The sequence below is a fragment of the Mastigoproctus giganteus genome, chromosome 13, assembly GCF_048544385.1.
Source record: "Mastigoproctus giganteus isolate SK-2022 chromosome 13, ASM4854438v1, whole genome shotgun sequence".
Taxonomy (NCBI): domain Eukaryota; kingdom Metazoa; phylum Arthropoda; class Arachnida; order Uropygi; family Thelyphonidae; genus Mastigoproctus; species Mastigoproctus giganteus.
In genome coordinates this window covers 128,215,665-128,230,722 of record NC_143587.1, presented here as the reverse complement: position 1 = coordinate 128,230,722, position 15,058 = coordinate 128,215,665, and the positions used below count along the sequence as shown (strand labels likewise).

The window sequence follows — 15,058 nt, the reverse complement described above, 5'->3', positions numbered from 1 at the left end:
GAAATATGATTGTGACAAATGGATTTCGTTAACCTCTTCCAAGCGAAGGATGTTTTCACATAAAACATTTTTCGTGCGTATAGGATAGACACGCTTTAATTTTTTTCCCACCTTACTTTTAGCTGTAGAACATGCTCCTACATTTGTTCAGTGCAATTCTGAAACACTGCATATTATACAGTCCATTCTGGTGAAGTGACACTAAGAAACTCGATGCTGAGAATCTTAAATATTAGTCGCAATCCATCTTTATCTTCAAGTGAAAATTGAATTTAACTTATTTATTTATACAATAAATATTTTTACATATTCATGCAGGAATCGGCAAGAGAGTACCAAATATTTAAGTAAAGTTATATATAATAAATTAAATATAAATAAAATAACTGAGAAGGGAAAGAATGGTTCTGGGGTGGAGAGAGAGGGATATATCATCAATTTCTCTTTCTGATTTTTATATTAATTGCTATACCAGATATAATGGTTTGCCGCGTGTCACCCGTTTGGAACATACCTCTATTGGGGCTTATCTCTGTCTGATTTGTTATGCATACATAAAATAATTTAAACAGGTATCCAATGCAAAAAATTGCTATTTTGAAAGAAGTTAATCAATAAAATGGATTATTTTTTTTTTCTTTTATACAGATACACATAACATGATTACTTTACATCGCAACTATGGATAGAGAATCTGCTTTCTTTCGTGGTAATCTCCAGCTTTCTCCTACTCTCATATTGGTTGACACATCCTAATGACGACCATGTGTCTATGCATGTCTATAGACATGCATTATAGACAAATTTCATATACACATGCATTATAGACATGTATAGACATATTTCATATGTCAATACAAAGTGGGACCAGAACGTCTGTGTTCTGGTGCCACTTTGTATGCTGTGCGGGCGATAAGACCATGTCCCCCCCCCACCTGTAATCGGCTAATTAAAACCCTGATAATTACAAGGCCTAAAGAATTCCTCCAGCTTCAGACGGGAATCGGATCTCTATAAACGAGTGGAAAGAGGCAATGTATCGTGCAGAATAAGCTGCCAGAAATTTTATACTTAAATATAATTTATTTTTATATTTTGAAGCAATTTTATTCAAATGAGAAAACTAAATTTTGTTAGTCAATAGACATAAGTGAAATATTTTGCGCTGTACAAATAATATTTTTTGACTAAGATCATAGGGATTTTATTATTTTGGTTTTGTTTTCTGCAAACGTAAGTTCCTTGCAGGAAACTTCACAAGAAATTATAAAATCTGAAATGAGGGGAGCACAGGCTGTTGTCTGAAACTCTGCTTTTATTAACTAGTAATGAAGCTGTGATCGTGTTCTGTTACAATGACGGCTAGGCTAACTCCGAGAGAGAGAGAAAGAGATGGCTGCTTCTACATATTACCTGCCCCTGCCGGCAGAAATGTCGATCGATTTAACGTACAGATATCATAATATACAGCAGCCTTGCACGATCCAAAAGCGCGCAGGAAACTATACAGCTACCTACCTTCGTTTTATTGAAATCGGCTTAACAGTCGTAGGATTAAATTACCCCAAGCATAAGCATGGCTTCAAGTAGTTTGCTACTCGCAAAAACAAACCAAGGTTCAACATGTAAAATTAATGAAAATAACATAGGACACAAAGTATAAAAATAAGCAGTTTGTCCTATCCAAGCTAATAAATTTTTGTAGTACCTAACATTATTCTAGACGGTTAGTGGAGTTGGGGGAGACCCCTGGTGCCACAAGACAACTGACACTGTCACACTATTCGAAATGGTACATCCTGAACGTACACTTGTCCAATTAGATTGGAAAATCAGTACCGGTAACATTTAAATTGGAAAATTCATGTCAATATTGTTGTGGCAACTGTTGCAATCATTCTTCTAGTCTTCCAATAAAAAAATAAATAAATAAACAGATAAAACGAATAAAATAAACTACCTATTTATTTTATATACTCCCTCCTCACGTAGGTAGGAAAGAAGCATACAGGAAACGCATCTGACCTTCGAATTTCCGATGTCCGCCTTGACTACCCACAGAATATCTATTCAGTAACAACTCGCGGGATAAAAGAAGACTTCCTACAAAACAATTACATAGCTCTAACAGGATAGATCGCACTGGATTTCGAATAATTGTAAGTGTTTTGAACTTTCCAGGATAAACTTTGTTAAACTGGAAAAGAAATCTATTGGCAAGTGAAAAATTGAGCGAAATGAAACCTTAGTCTTTTGGATTCAGTGGAAGAGATAATATATCAATGCTGTTGTGCCACAAAAAAAATAGATATTAGGAAGATCAAGCAGATAACTGTGCCCCTGTCTCTAAAAATCTGTGCAGCATTTAGGATGGATGGACATAAATAGGTGACACAGAACCTTCTGTAAGAGATAGCTCGGGATCGAGTTATAGAAGAACTGCGGGTAACAAAAATTTGCTTTCGTACTCTCTGAAGCCCTCCTCCCATTCCACCAGGAAAGAGTATTTTACAACTTCATAGTTACAGCAACTAAACTAATCAGATCTCAACTAAACAACGAATGGTGCATGTTTGGTGACAGCGTACAAATTCGAAATCGAGATACTAGTAACAGTGACTATGTGTGTTATCTCACGACCACAGCCAGTCGAAGTCTGCAATATCCCATTCGAGAATGATCTAACATTTAAGGTGCTTGCCATAGATTTGTACATATGAATTCCTTTATTTCCATTTCAGAAATAAAAAAAAATCACCACAAGACAGAAAAATCCAGAGGGATTTACATATAAAAAATAAAACTACGTTCTAATCAAACATTACTTAATCCATATTATCATTTACACAAATAATTAGCTCAAGGAAGATGAGTTCATAACGCCTATGATAATCAGTCTTCCTATACCACCACATCAGACCAGTGTTCAACTAATTAATACCATCAACTGCCGCATTAACAAATAAAATGTCCATATTACGATTCTGCACAATGTGGGTACCGATCCTGGAACTGTCCTTAAATTCTGTCGCAGGATACTCCATCTGACGAACTCCCAGCAAGGGACATCCTATTCACCACACAGATGGCAAGTGAACCAAGTTAAAAGCGTGGACTTTCATCGGTTTCAGATTTAAGGCAATTAAGTTGTTACGTAAATGATGCCGAATTTTTGTAAAAGAATAAGAGAAGTTTACCTCAATATCATACGCAGAACATTACCGTTATACCTGGAGAGAAAGGAAGTGAATGAAATAGTCAATAAGACACACAAGGAAGATGTTCTACGTATCATATTGAGGTAAACTTATCTTATTCTTTTACAAATACTGATATCAACGTAGAACGTATTGAGCATTAGGGCTCTGGTTCCTAAGGCCGCCGTAACCTAGTGGTCAGGAGCGCGGGTGCATAAGTACACGTGCCTTGAGTGACCGGGGTTCAAGCCCGTGACTGCTGAAAACGGTGCTGTTTCTTGTAAACTCCTCTGACCGTTTGGTCGTCCCAGAATATAAACAGAAAATTTATTATTTCTATGATGCCGAATATACAAAGCCCGTTCATAAATTTTGTTACTGGACCAGCTAATAATATAATATTTGGAAAAAAACATTGGTTGCAAAACTGACGAAGGGGCAGACAAATGAAAGAAGCATAAATCACATGCGGAAACACACAAAATTAAATATTTTATTATTATCCTTTGTCACCAACCATTAAAAGCCTATTTTAAAAATGCTTAAAAATGCATTTTGGTGCTAACAGAAAAAGTCCGAAAAGGGTAAGCCTAGTCTGAATACAAGGCTGGTGAAATGAAAGTTTGCTATCCAAGTTTATTTCGAATAATTGCAACTGTGTTCAGGATAAGGTTTGTTACACGGAAAAATGAAATTTACTCTTCCATAATTATGAAAATAGTGGGTAAAATTTCTCGTCAATGGATAAAGGACTCTGATATACAAGAGAAAAAGAATACACAAAAGAAGTTTGAAGATAGAAAGTTGTCTGTTTTTTTTTTTTTTTTTTTTGGTAGATAAAACAGGCCATAAAATGGGAGCTTTTTACGACTTTAATATGAAACCCTATTAATTACATTGAAATGCCTACAGCAGGAAGAGAAACACGCTGCTTTCGAGTGCTTGTTGTGAAACCCTAGTGTTAACAGCTTTTATAAGTTCATACAATAATTATACTTACACGAAAACAGTGATAATTCTAGTGGTCTTGTTAGTCAGAAAATAGTGTATTCTTGTTCAATGGTCACTACATTTCGTGACGTAACAACGCTATTATATCATTAATATTAACCATTATTAATTTTCAGAAAAATTAACAGAATGAAGTCAAATATTCTTCACATACAATTTCTATTTATAATTTTTGGTATAAGTGTTTATTATCTAACCCTGCTGTAAACTGATGTACATAAATACTGTTATCTTTTGTGTGTCTCCCCTCTAACATCAGACATTGTAGGCCATTACTGGGTTGGGTGTATACCTGTCTCTGATTGGGGGGGGGGGAGGTAATACTGCTCCGAGTTAATATCAGCATTAGATTCTTTAAAATCTAACGACAAACGATCATGGCAGTCGAATAAAATGGTTAGCGCAACTTTTCCTGTAGCCTGACACTTTCGCTGTCGAAGATTGAAGATGCTTCCACTGCATAATATAGAGCTAAGGTCTATATAAGTTCATGGTCTTTTTGAGTAACAACCTTCAACCAACTTTCTGTTATAAAGTTCTTGTGGTTCTTCACCATCAACAGTTAAAAATGAATCTCTGCACGCTGAAGGTTGCCATTTTAGATGCACAGTCTGTTTCATATACCACATGAAAAATTACACGTACAACCGTAACGAAATGAAGGTCTTGTTATGAACAAGCAAGTCTACGTGTTGCTTTAAACGTACGTGCATCCATTTCCCCTTCTGCCTGCTGAGAACTGCCAAGCATGAACATGTTTTAAGTGAACAACCTTCATATTTTACTTAGCTATTCAGTTTATATTACTTAAGCAACTTGTACCGAGCCTTAAAAGAAAATACACTGACTGTTGCAGTTCATAACGTTAATCTCGTATTACATGTGTGTGTGTCTAAGAAACTGCAAAGTATTTCTAAGTACACACATTTCTCGGAAGCAGCATCTGTCACGGAGATTTACTGAAATCGTATACAGTGCACTGATAAAGCAGCGATTGCAATAACGAAATCAAACCCACGTGGCGGGAAGAACATGCTATCGCCATTTACTTGAAATTAAAGATTTTGCGGACATACTGAAACTAAGTATTATACAAAATTATTTTGTATAATACTTAAGAGACGAAGAAGCTGCAAGAATAAGGTAAACCACCTGTTCTCAAAGTGTGGTCTGCTGACCCCTGGGGGTCCCCGAGAACTTTCAGGGGTCCATGAGGTCAAAACTATTTTCATAATAATACTAAGACGTTAGTATAAACAAAAGCTCTTTGGGGTCCTCAATTTTTAAGAGTGTAACGTGGTCCTGAGACAAAAAAGTTTGAGAACCACTGAAGTAAACTACGACGACCTTCAGTTTTATTATGAGGACTATGATTTTAACAAACTTTGGATATCAAATGTATGACCAAAAAAAAAAGGTGTCAAAACACAAGGATTCAAACAGTGCAAGCTATGGAACAATTAGAGATTTTATAAAGCACAATAATATTATTATTTCTAACAAAATTATTAGAAACTCTTTATGGAATTCTGCTGAGAAGAACAGCTATCGGCTTTAGGATAGCTGAAAAGGCAGAGAAAATGGATGTCGTTGAAATGATTTTTTTTCTTTTTTTCTCGGAGAGTACGGAAGAAGATCATTTGTACTTTTTAATTTACAACTATATTAAATAATTATTTAATATTACAACGTATGCTCCTTTTATTATATCTATTCTTTCATCTCAGTAGTTAAGAGTATTATTTCATATTCTGTTTGACAATCTACAGTATTTGCTGTTGTTATTGTGTTTTTTACAGAATATCAATATCTTTGGCCTAATTTCACCAATGTACGTACAATGTCTGGAGAAGCGCGTTTACCAGCAGATTTGCATGTTGTGCGGGCTCAAAAATCGGAATAACAGAAGGGGGAATCCTATTCCCTCTGCTTGAGATTATCTAAGTACAACACCCACCAATTAAATAATCCTTTAAGACTCCTAATCTCTGATGGAATTGGAATTTAATATGTAACTGATTAAATATTTTATCAGTTACATATTAAAATATTTAACGTTTTTCAATTATTCTATTGCTGTGAACTGTGTACACACCATTGTGACCTTCGACAGACGTTGGTGCTACGCGCGAGCTCTTCTCAGTTTGAGGCCCCATCCGCTCCAACTTTTGAAGAAATTTGTTTAAAGATGAATAAAATAAGCCAAGGAGGAATCCCCTGCCGATCATCACGAATGACGCCTCCGCAGCCAGGTGGGCAGGAGCAACAGTGCGTAGCACACGCTTCTTGATTAGACCGGGGTTAGAGCCCGTCACCACCAAATACGGAGGATGCGGAAAGGTCAGGGAATCACCACCGCATATCCCCGGAGCAATATGGCCTTAGTTGCTAATGCTCCTAAAAACCAAATAACAAACAAACAATTCTACTTCTGACTCTCTCTCTAGGTAACAACAACAATCATCACATAGAATATATGCTAGAACATTAATCATCTAATGGCTTCGAAATGGAATGAGAGTTAAAAGCTAATGAATGTCTTCATTAATTTGAGAGGCTTGAATTAGGACTTTGACTGATTGCAATAAGTGTAAAGGCAGCTAAGGCCATGAGGTGTCAGTGTATCATGTCTATATAATGGGTAGTCCGCATTCCGGGAGCTATCTTTAAGTAGCTTAAATCAATCATGTACGTTAATTAGAGTGCCCACCGTAACAGCGAGTCAGGCCATCTCTAGTCGCGTTAATCCGCTGCTGCTTACTGAATGAATTTTAGTTTAACTGGTAATCAGTACTTCACTTAAGCTTGCTGGTTGTCAGCGGCTGAAGCAGCGGGCATTGTGTTGTTTCTGTGCGCTGATGGAGGAATGAATTGGCAATATGGTGGCGAATGAGTAGAAACTAAATGTTCTCGGTTTTATAAAATTTTTATATAAAACAGTTTGGGACGTTAGGTAATTTCACACAATAAATCCGAACAAGATGATAATACGATTCTAAAAACATTCAAATTAGATGGGCACTACCTTTACATCTCTCTTTTCTGATGTAATGTGGTACACAACCTGAGTGATTAGGTTTAATCTTTCTGAAGCATTCAATGTACACATTTAAAAAAATAATAATTCCAGAGCGTTTTCACAGCCTCTTGAATGGCAAAGAGCCAGTTATCTCTAGCAAAGGAATCAAGAATGGTAATTTTCAAGTTATGGGAGCAACGTCAGGAGAGATATCTGGAAATAACATCCCAATATGATTACCCAATCTGGCCATAATAGTGCAACACCATAAGACGACCACAGCCAGGCAGTTCACTCTGTATCTCTCAGTGTGGCCATATCAATGAATTTGAACGCAAACGTTTTTTCAGCATTTTCTGATTAACAGAATACTCTGGAATGGTATTTTTTATTTATTTATTTTTTTTTTTTATGGAACACCAAACACGAGACGTATTAGATTCTATAGCATTTAGTACCGTGCATGGGTTGGAGGTTGAGAAGACGAAAGGGGATATATGTTGACAATAGACTTGAACTTCTGCAGACTGTAATTTTCAGGAAATACGTATGAAGGAAGGTTGTTCCAGAAAACGGCAGTCGAATGAATAAACGAGGAAGATGAAAAGTTGGTTCTGTGAGTTTGAAGTTGGACAGTAAATGGATGTTGGCTGGTGGCGGCACGTGTTCGAACTGTTTTGAAAGAGAGAGCGAGAATTATAGACGCCAATTCAGAACAACAGTAGAATCTGTAGAAAAGGCATGCAGCAGAAACAGTAGGTCCGTGAGACAGAGAGTGGAGAGACTCTGTTAGAGATGAGTCATTAATTAACCTAACTGCCCTCTTCTGAATGGAATCTAGAAGCGTCAAAAAAGATTTTCGGGGCACCGTCCCAGTTGTGGGAGCAATATTCCATGGCAGGGCGGATTTGCGATTTGTACAGAGTGAACAGCTATTTGGAAGAAAAGTAACGCCGAGAGCGCAAGAGAAAACCAAGTTTTTTAGATGCAGAGGAAGCAATATTTGTAATGCGCATGTGCCAAGAGAGATTAGAAGTCAGGGTAATCCCCAAAAAAGATATATCATCTGGCCTAGAAATCGGAGTGTCACCAAACATAAGCATAGGAGCAGAAGAATCCTTTTGACGAGATATAAGACAGGACTGAGTTTTTAGAAGAATCGAAATCAACTAAGTTGTCTTTGCCCCACTGTAGAATTACCTGGAGATCAGCATTTAAAGAATTGGTAGAGGATATTCGAGAAGTTAAAGCTGATTCAGCAGGGCGGCGAGGTTTCTCAAACTGGAATGCAATGTGCTATCATCAGCAAAAGACAGGATTTCCAGTCAATGGAGGAAGGTCATTAATATACAAGAGGAAACGAGTGGGGGAAAGAACTGAACCTTGGGGGGGGGGGGGCACCAGCCATCACCCGCAGTGAGCAGTCAGAGAGAAAACTGGATAACCAATTGCAAAAAGTGGTTGCCAACTATAAGATGGAAGCTTGTTTAGACGACCTTTAGGTCAAACACGATCGAAAGCCTTTGTGATGTCAAGAGCAACTGCTTGTGTATGTGTGTGTGTGTTATGGGTGTTCAATGGCGCGCAAGCTGCTGCTGTGGCTATAGTGCGCCTATTCACAGGAATGTTAAAAAAAAATTATTATGAAGCCAGTTCAATTTCATTTCAGCTCAAACGTGCCTTGAGTGATCGGGGTTCAAGCCCGTGACTGCTGAATACGGTGCTGTTTCTTGTATTCTGTCTATCTTGTTAACTCCTCTGACTGTTTGGTCGTCCAGGAGTATAAACAGAAAAAAATTATTTATATTTGTTCATAAATTCCAATTTGCTTCAAAAAACAGAAAAGTTCATTAATATTTACCTCCTCTCCAATGATATTATTTAACATCATCGGTTCTTGGATGTTAGCCAGAGAGTGAAATATTAAAGTTCGACGTTGCTGATACTGTGGACAGTCAATCAAAATGTTTGACTGTTAGATGTTCTGAGCAGTGTGGACACTGAGGAGGATCATCGCCTGTGAGTAGATGAAGGTGAGTCAGATGAGTATGGCCTATTCTAATCCGTGCGAGTACCGCTTCTTCTCGCCGAATTGTCTCAATGCTTGAATGCCAAAATTTTGGGTCTTGCTTCAATTGGAAAAGTGTTTGGTTATGCCAGAGCTCTGTCCACTGTGCATAGTATGACAACTGCTTGTGTTTCACCGAACTTTTCCATTAAATTTGTCCATAAATGGGTAACAAAAGTCAGAACATCACCAGTGAATCGACACTGACGGAATCCATACTGGCGGTCGTTGATTAGTCGGAAAGATTCTAGATGGTTTTTAAGAGTTGGCGGTTAATTGATTTCTCCATTACTTTAAAAAGAGTAGAAGTAATTGCAATGGGACGATAATTGGATGGGAGGGATTTGTCACCCTTTTTAGGAACTGGCTGGATATGAGCAAATTTCCAAGCAGAAGGAAAAACATCCTTGGAATAAGAAAGTGAAAAAAGGCGGCAAAGAACAGGAGTAAGTTCAGGAGCGCAGGTTTTGAGAACAAGTGAAGAAATACCATCAGGACCTGAAGCTGTCTTAGCATCAAGATTTGTCAAAATCCTTCTGACTTCTTCTGACGGAAGACCACAGGAGGCACTGAATGGAGCGTGCTGGGAATGGTGGGAGGTGTTTTACCAAGATCATTAATACATGTGTTGGAAGCAAAATGAGATGTTAGTCATCTCATTTTTCAGCTTTTTCCTTGGCTGAAGTGACAACAGAACCATCTGGTTTGGACAGAGGTGGGAGCAGAGATGGGCAAAAGTTGCGGCCAATAGCTTTGGCAAGAGACCAGAATGCTCAGCTACCATTAGGGCAAGAAGCACGTTTTCTACTCTTAGCCTGTTCAAAATCTAGTTTGGATTGATTAATAACTGCTTTACAATTGTTGCGAGCTCTGGTGTAGGCAGAAAATGAAACAGAAGATTTGGAAACAAGCCAATTACGATATGCAACATTATTTTCTTGAACAGCCTTAGCACATTTATTGGAAAACCAAGGTTTAGATAAAGGATGAGATTTTAAGATGGGAGTGTGGAATAAAGGATTCCATTCCTACAAGAATAATTTCACTGACACATTCTGAGCAAACGTTGACATCAAAGATTTTGAAACAGTAATCCGACGAGGAAAAGAAATCTCGCAGGTCATCCCATTTTGCATTCTTGTAATGCCAAACAACACGAGGTTAGGAATAACCATGAGATAAAGGATCCATTGGAGAAGAGACAATCACCAAGTTGTGATCTGAGGTGCCTAAAGAGGACCACTCACTTCGATCGTGTACTTGGGTTGTTTGTGAAAAAAATATCAAGCATGTTGACTGAATGGTTAGAATTGTCCGGTATTCTGGTAGGTAAATGAATAATCTGTGTGAGGTCATTAGTAATTGTAAAAGCCTCAGCATCTCGACCAGCTGGGTCGGCGTGACTATAAAACGGAAGCCAGCTGGAGGCGTTAACATTAAAATCACCAAAGAAAATTACCTCACTGTTAGGAAAGTTGGACTGGAGAAAGTCAAGTTGCAAAGAGAGGGAGTTCCAATCGATTAGTGGAATTGGGAGAACGGTAGAGATAACAGACGAATTTGACAGAATGAGGTAGAGAGATTTTAAGCCAGAGAAAATCTAAAAGAGGAGATTTCAAATTACCAAGTCTCTGATAGGGAATATCGGAACGGACATATGCGCAAGTACCACCTTTGAGGCGAAAGGAATCATACAGCGAATAATTTTGGCAACTGAGATGAGCAGTGGTTGAATCAACCGATAACTGAGATTCTGTCAGAAAAAAGTACATGGGGTTTGGCAGACTAAGTGGAAATGGACTTCATTGAGATTAGAATTGAGACCACGTATATTTGTGAAATGAACTAGGAAATGCAAATGGCGGATCACTAAAGCTACATAAACTTTATTTTTAGTTTAAAAAAATTATCCCCCTGATAGAAACAAAATAATTGCATATTGAGAATGTATGAGAATATTTTATTTTTATCTTAAAATGCATAAAAAATATCGATATGTAGATAAGTGCTCATCCCAACAAACTTGGGCAATGCTCTCAGAACACAGGCTGAAAACCACTACTTTACACAGTTTTAGGATTTGATATTTTATGGAGTACTGGCAACTAAGGCAACAGATGGATGCAACAGATCCAAAGTTTCAGGAAGGGGAGAATTCCTGAAACTTTGGATATTGTAATGCAGGTGCATTACAGTGTGTTACTAAGATCTAGTTATTACAGTAGAGAACGAATAATTTTGTTTTTATTTAATCATACAGTATTACTCATTTTTGATTTTAGGGCCAAAATTTCTGAAATTATGTATTTTGGGATGAAAATCTGAGTATTATTAATCTGGCTGGAATTTTTATTAGTGGTGTAGACCTACTGTTAATCATTTAGCAATGACTTGTATATGGAGCGATAGCCTTGCAGTGAGTCTATAGACATAAGGATATTCGAAGCGTATGCATTTATGGAGATGATTTGATAATATTTCAAGTAACATTCTTAAAGAACTTCGATAACTCTCACAACCGCCAAGAACAACAAGCTCATACCACAGTGGGATGATAAAGTCCACTTTGAAACTTAAGAGTATTGAGCTTTGTTCAAACAAAATCCATCTCTAGTTACCAGCGACCATGAATCATATAACTTCGTGGGTTCGATCCGCTCAGCAGAAAAGTCAAGATCTGTGAAAAGAGCAATTAAAAAGCAAACACAAAGACATTTTCATTTTTTGCACGGTCAATACAATTAAGGTAAAAAAAAAAAAAAAAAAATAGCAATACAATTTCTTAAAGCTTGATTCTGTTATCTGTAACGGAATGATTACATAGTTCGGTTTTGGACAAAACCGAACTTATTTAATATGAATTAATTTTATTTTCTATCAACAGCTAGAGGGCGAAAAAAAAAAAATCAGAGCTGTTGCACAATACTGTATATATATTCAAAAGTTAAGTTACAATTAGAACTAAATTAGTTCCTTTTTTTAATGTCATTGGTTGAATTTTTGCATGAAATGTGATTCCTGGTATAATTTCGAATGATAAATCCAGAACACTATTTTGAGCTTCGAAAAACGTTTAAATCAGGCGGAGATACAAATAAGCACTACATCAGCATCAATCATTTTAAATGTGGAGTGGCAGAACGCAGCCAATTATGTAGGTTTTTCTCTCGATCGAATACAACTACACGTGCTGGCTAGTGCCTTCCCCTTGACCTGGAGATTGTCCGGACAGGCCTAATGTATAACCTCACAAAAGGCAGAAGAGTAACCTGCCATGCTTATACCACGTACCCAACAAACACCGTTACGGTGGAGAAAAGACGACTTGATACTCACAGCCTAGTGGTCAGGCCCCCGAGTGGATAAGTACAAACACGTGCCTTGAGTGACGGGATTCAAGCCCGTGACTGCTGACGGTGCTGTTTCTTTTATTCTGTCTATCTTGTGAACTCCTCTGACCGTTTGGTCGTCCCGGATTATAAACAGAAAATTTATTTATTTTTAATGCGGAAAAAGTGTATTTAATGTAATGGCACCAGGGGTTCCCCCCACCCCCTATCTCCGCGTTGCGTTTATTGTGGGTGTACCAGTTCGCTGGGAAGGCCAGAGATTTAAAAGTGTGTGGATAATAGATATGTATAGTGTTATGTTCTGTTGTTCATCTGGGCGTTTAGCCGCTGCACCCCTTTGAGGCCCAACGTTGTCCACACTTGGCCCCGTGGAGGCAGACCAGGTACAGCAGTATTTTTAGATAAGTACTCTGGCAGGTCCTGCCACCTAATTTCCTGAGATTTCAGTGGCTGAGATATATATATATATATATATATATATATATATATATATATATATATAGGGGATAAACGCTAGAATCTAGTTAGGCCGAAAGAGGTTCCAAGAGTGTCAAGTTTGGCATTTAAAATTTTTCGTTGTGTGGGGCATTCGCTGGAGATACAGGTAGAAGAGACGGAAGGCTGGGGGTAAAAGACAGAAATATGGGGTCAATAGGAAAGGCATGGGGTCAGTTGGACATGCCCCACCAAAGGGGAAAGAAGGGGTGGCGGGGAGGGGACAGACAGATAGACCGTCCCCTAACCCCGCCAGGGATGGGGAAAGAAAGTGGGCCGGGCAAGGGAGCCCTGCCCAGTTCGCCATAGCGGCAATTTGCAGTGCCCGCCAGCAAGTGTAGTCCGATGCCGACTCGTTGGCGGGGCCTAGTCCTCTTCTAGGTGTGTGGGTCCTATCTGGTGTGGGTTCATCCTGGCTGGTGCCACTCTCATTGGTTCCTAGGTCGATGTTCTTTTGGTAATAGTATTGATGCTCCATTTATTTTTGCTGCATATTACGCCGTAAAGATCTGCTCTTTGTGCGTTTGTCCTTAGTATTTTGCTGTCATTTCCTCAGTGTTGATGTTCATTATCAGTTTGACTTTATTTATTATTTATTGTGCTTATCTATTCCTTGTGGATGGCTATTTCTGTTCGTGATCTGTTGAAGACGTCAAGTGCAAATCGGCTGAGGGCTTTGTATCCATCTTCTGAATCCCGTAGATGGTACTCTTGATTTTTCGGCAAGTGTTTTATCTCACTTATAAGTCTACTTCTGTGTTCTTCGTAGCATTCACAGTCGTGCATAATATGCTGCCAGGTTTTCCACAGATGCATGTGGACTCTTCTATTATTCCGAGTGCGTTCAGTTTTGCTTTAAATGGGCCGAGTCCCGTCAGGAGAAAGGTTGTATTCAGCCCAGGGTAGAAACACGAGGGGTCTTTTGGGTACATTTTTGCGACTATAGATATGAAGCTTCTTGTAACATGACCCTTTGGCGACATCTGCTATCTACGCTGCCAAATCTTCAACATGTGAGCCTAATGCGGATATGGGAGGACCACTGGACCAATTCTACCAAGGGGAAACATCACTAAGAAATTCATACCCAAAGTCGGAAGGACCTACCCAAAGGTCGCCACACTGGTTCTTCCCCGGTCTACATGCTACCTTCCTGCTAAAGGGACACGGACCCATTAGGGAGAAACTCTCCATCCTAGGCATCACTAACAACCCACTATGTCACTGTGGACTCCCTGAAAGTTGGGAGCACCTAATGTACAGATGCGAACTATACGAAGATCTCAGATGCCAACTAATAACAAAAATATATTACCTGCCGCTAAACCAGAAACATCACATTCTGAGTGATGAAAGGCACTACAATGCCTTCAAGATATTTTTGCCCACGATCTCTTCGAGAGACGAAAAACCTTCCCGCTCAAATAAGACATAATTCTGACGTCGAATGTCTCTTCAGTAGCAACCGAGGTATACAACCACCCACGACCAAACCGAGCCTGGCAACACAAAACTGATAGTACAACCTGGACGCGACCTGTGTGCCAGGAAAGATGTCTTCACCGGATACGAGACTTACCTGATCTGGACTCAGCACCGACCTCGACAAGCTCTGCTGCCAGCGCCATCTGGCGATCTGTATCACGCTCCCTTGTGTGGTACCTATAACCCCTTGTGTGGTACCTATAACCCCTCACCCTCGGCGGAGGGGGGGGGGGGAGAAGAAGAGTTCTGTCTCCTCTCCTCTCCTCCCCCGCTTCTTATGGTGAGGCATGGGCCTGCCTCACTGATTGATTGGGGTCGCCTTCCCTAACGTCCCCATACTTCTGTCTTTCCCCCCAGTCTTCAGTCTAATTTTTTTAGGCCCTAGCCAGTGGCTAGAGCATAAAAAAATCTAGGTGGCAGGGCCTGCCAGAGT

General features: G+C 39.0%; 1 protein-coding gene across 4 annotated transcripts in view; it reads right to left on the bottom strand.

The window, feature by feature from the left end:
- LOC150076433 (uncharacterized) overlaps positions 1 to 15,058 on the bottom strand; it is an 840,218-nt gene that overhangs the window by 498,991 nt on the left and 326,169 nt on the right. The gene's annotated exons all lie outside the window — the stretch shown is intronic.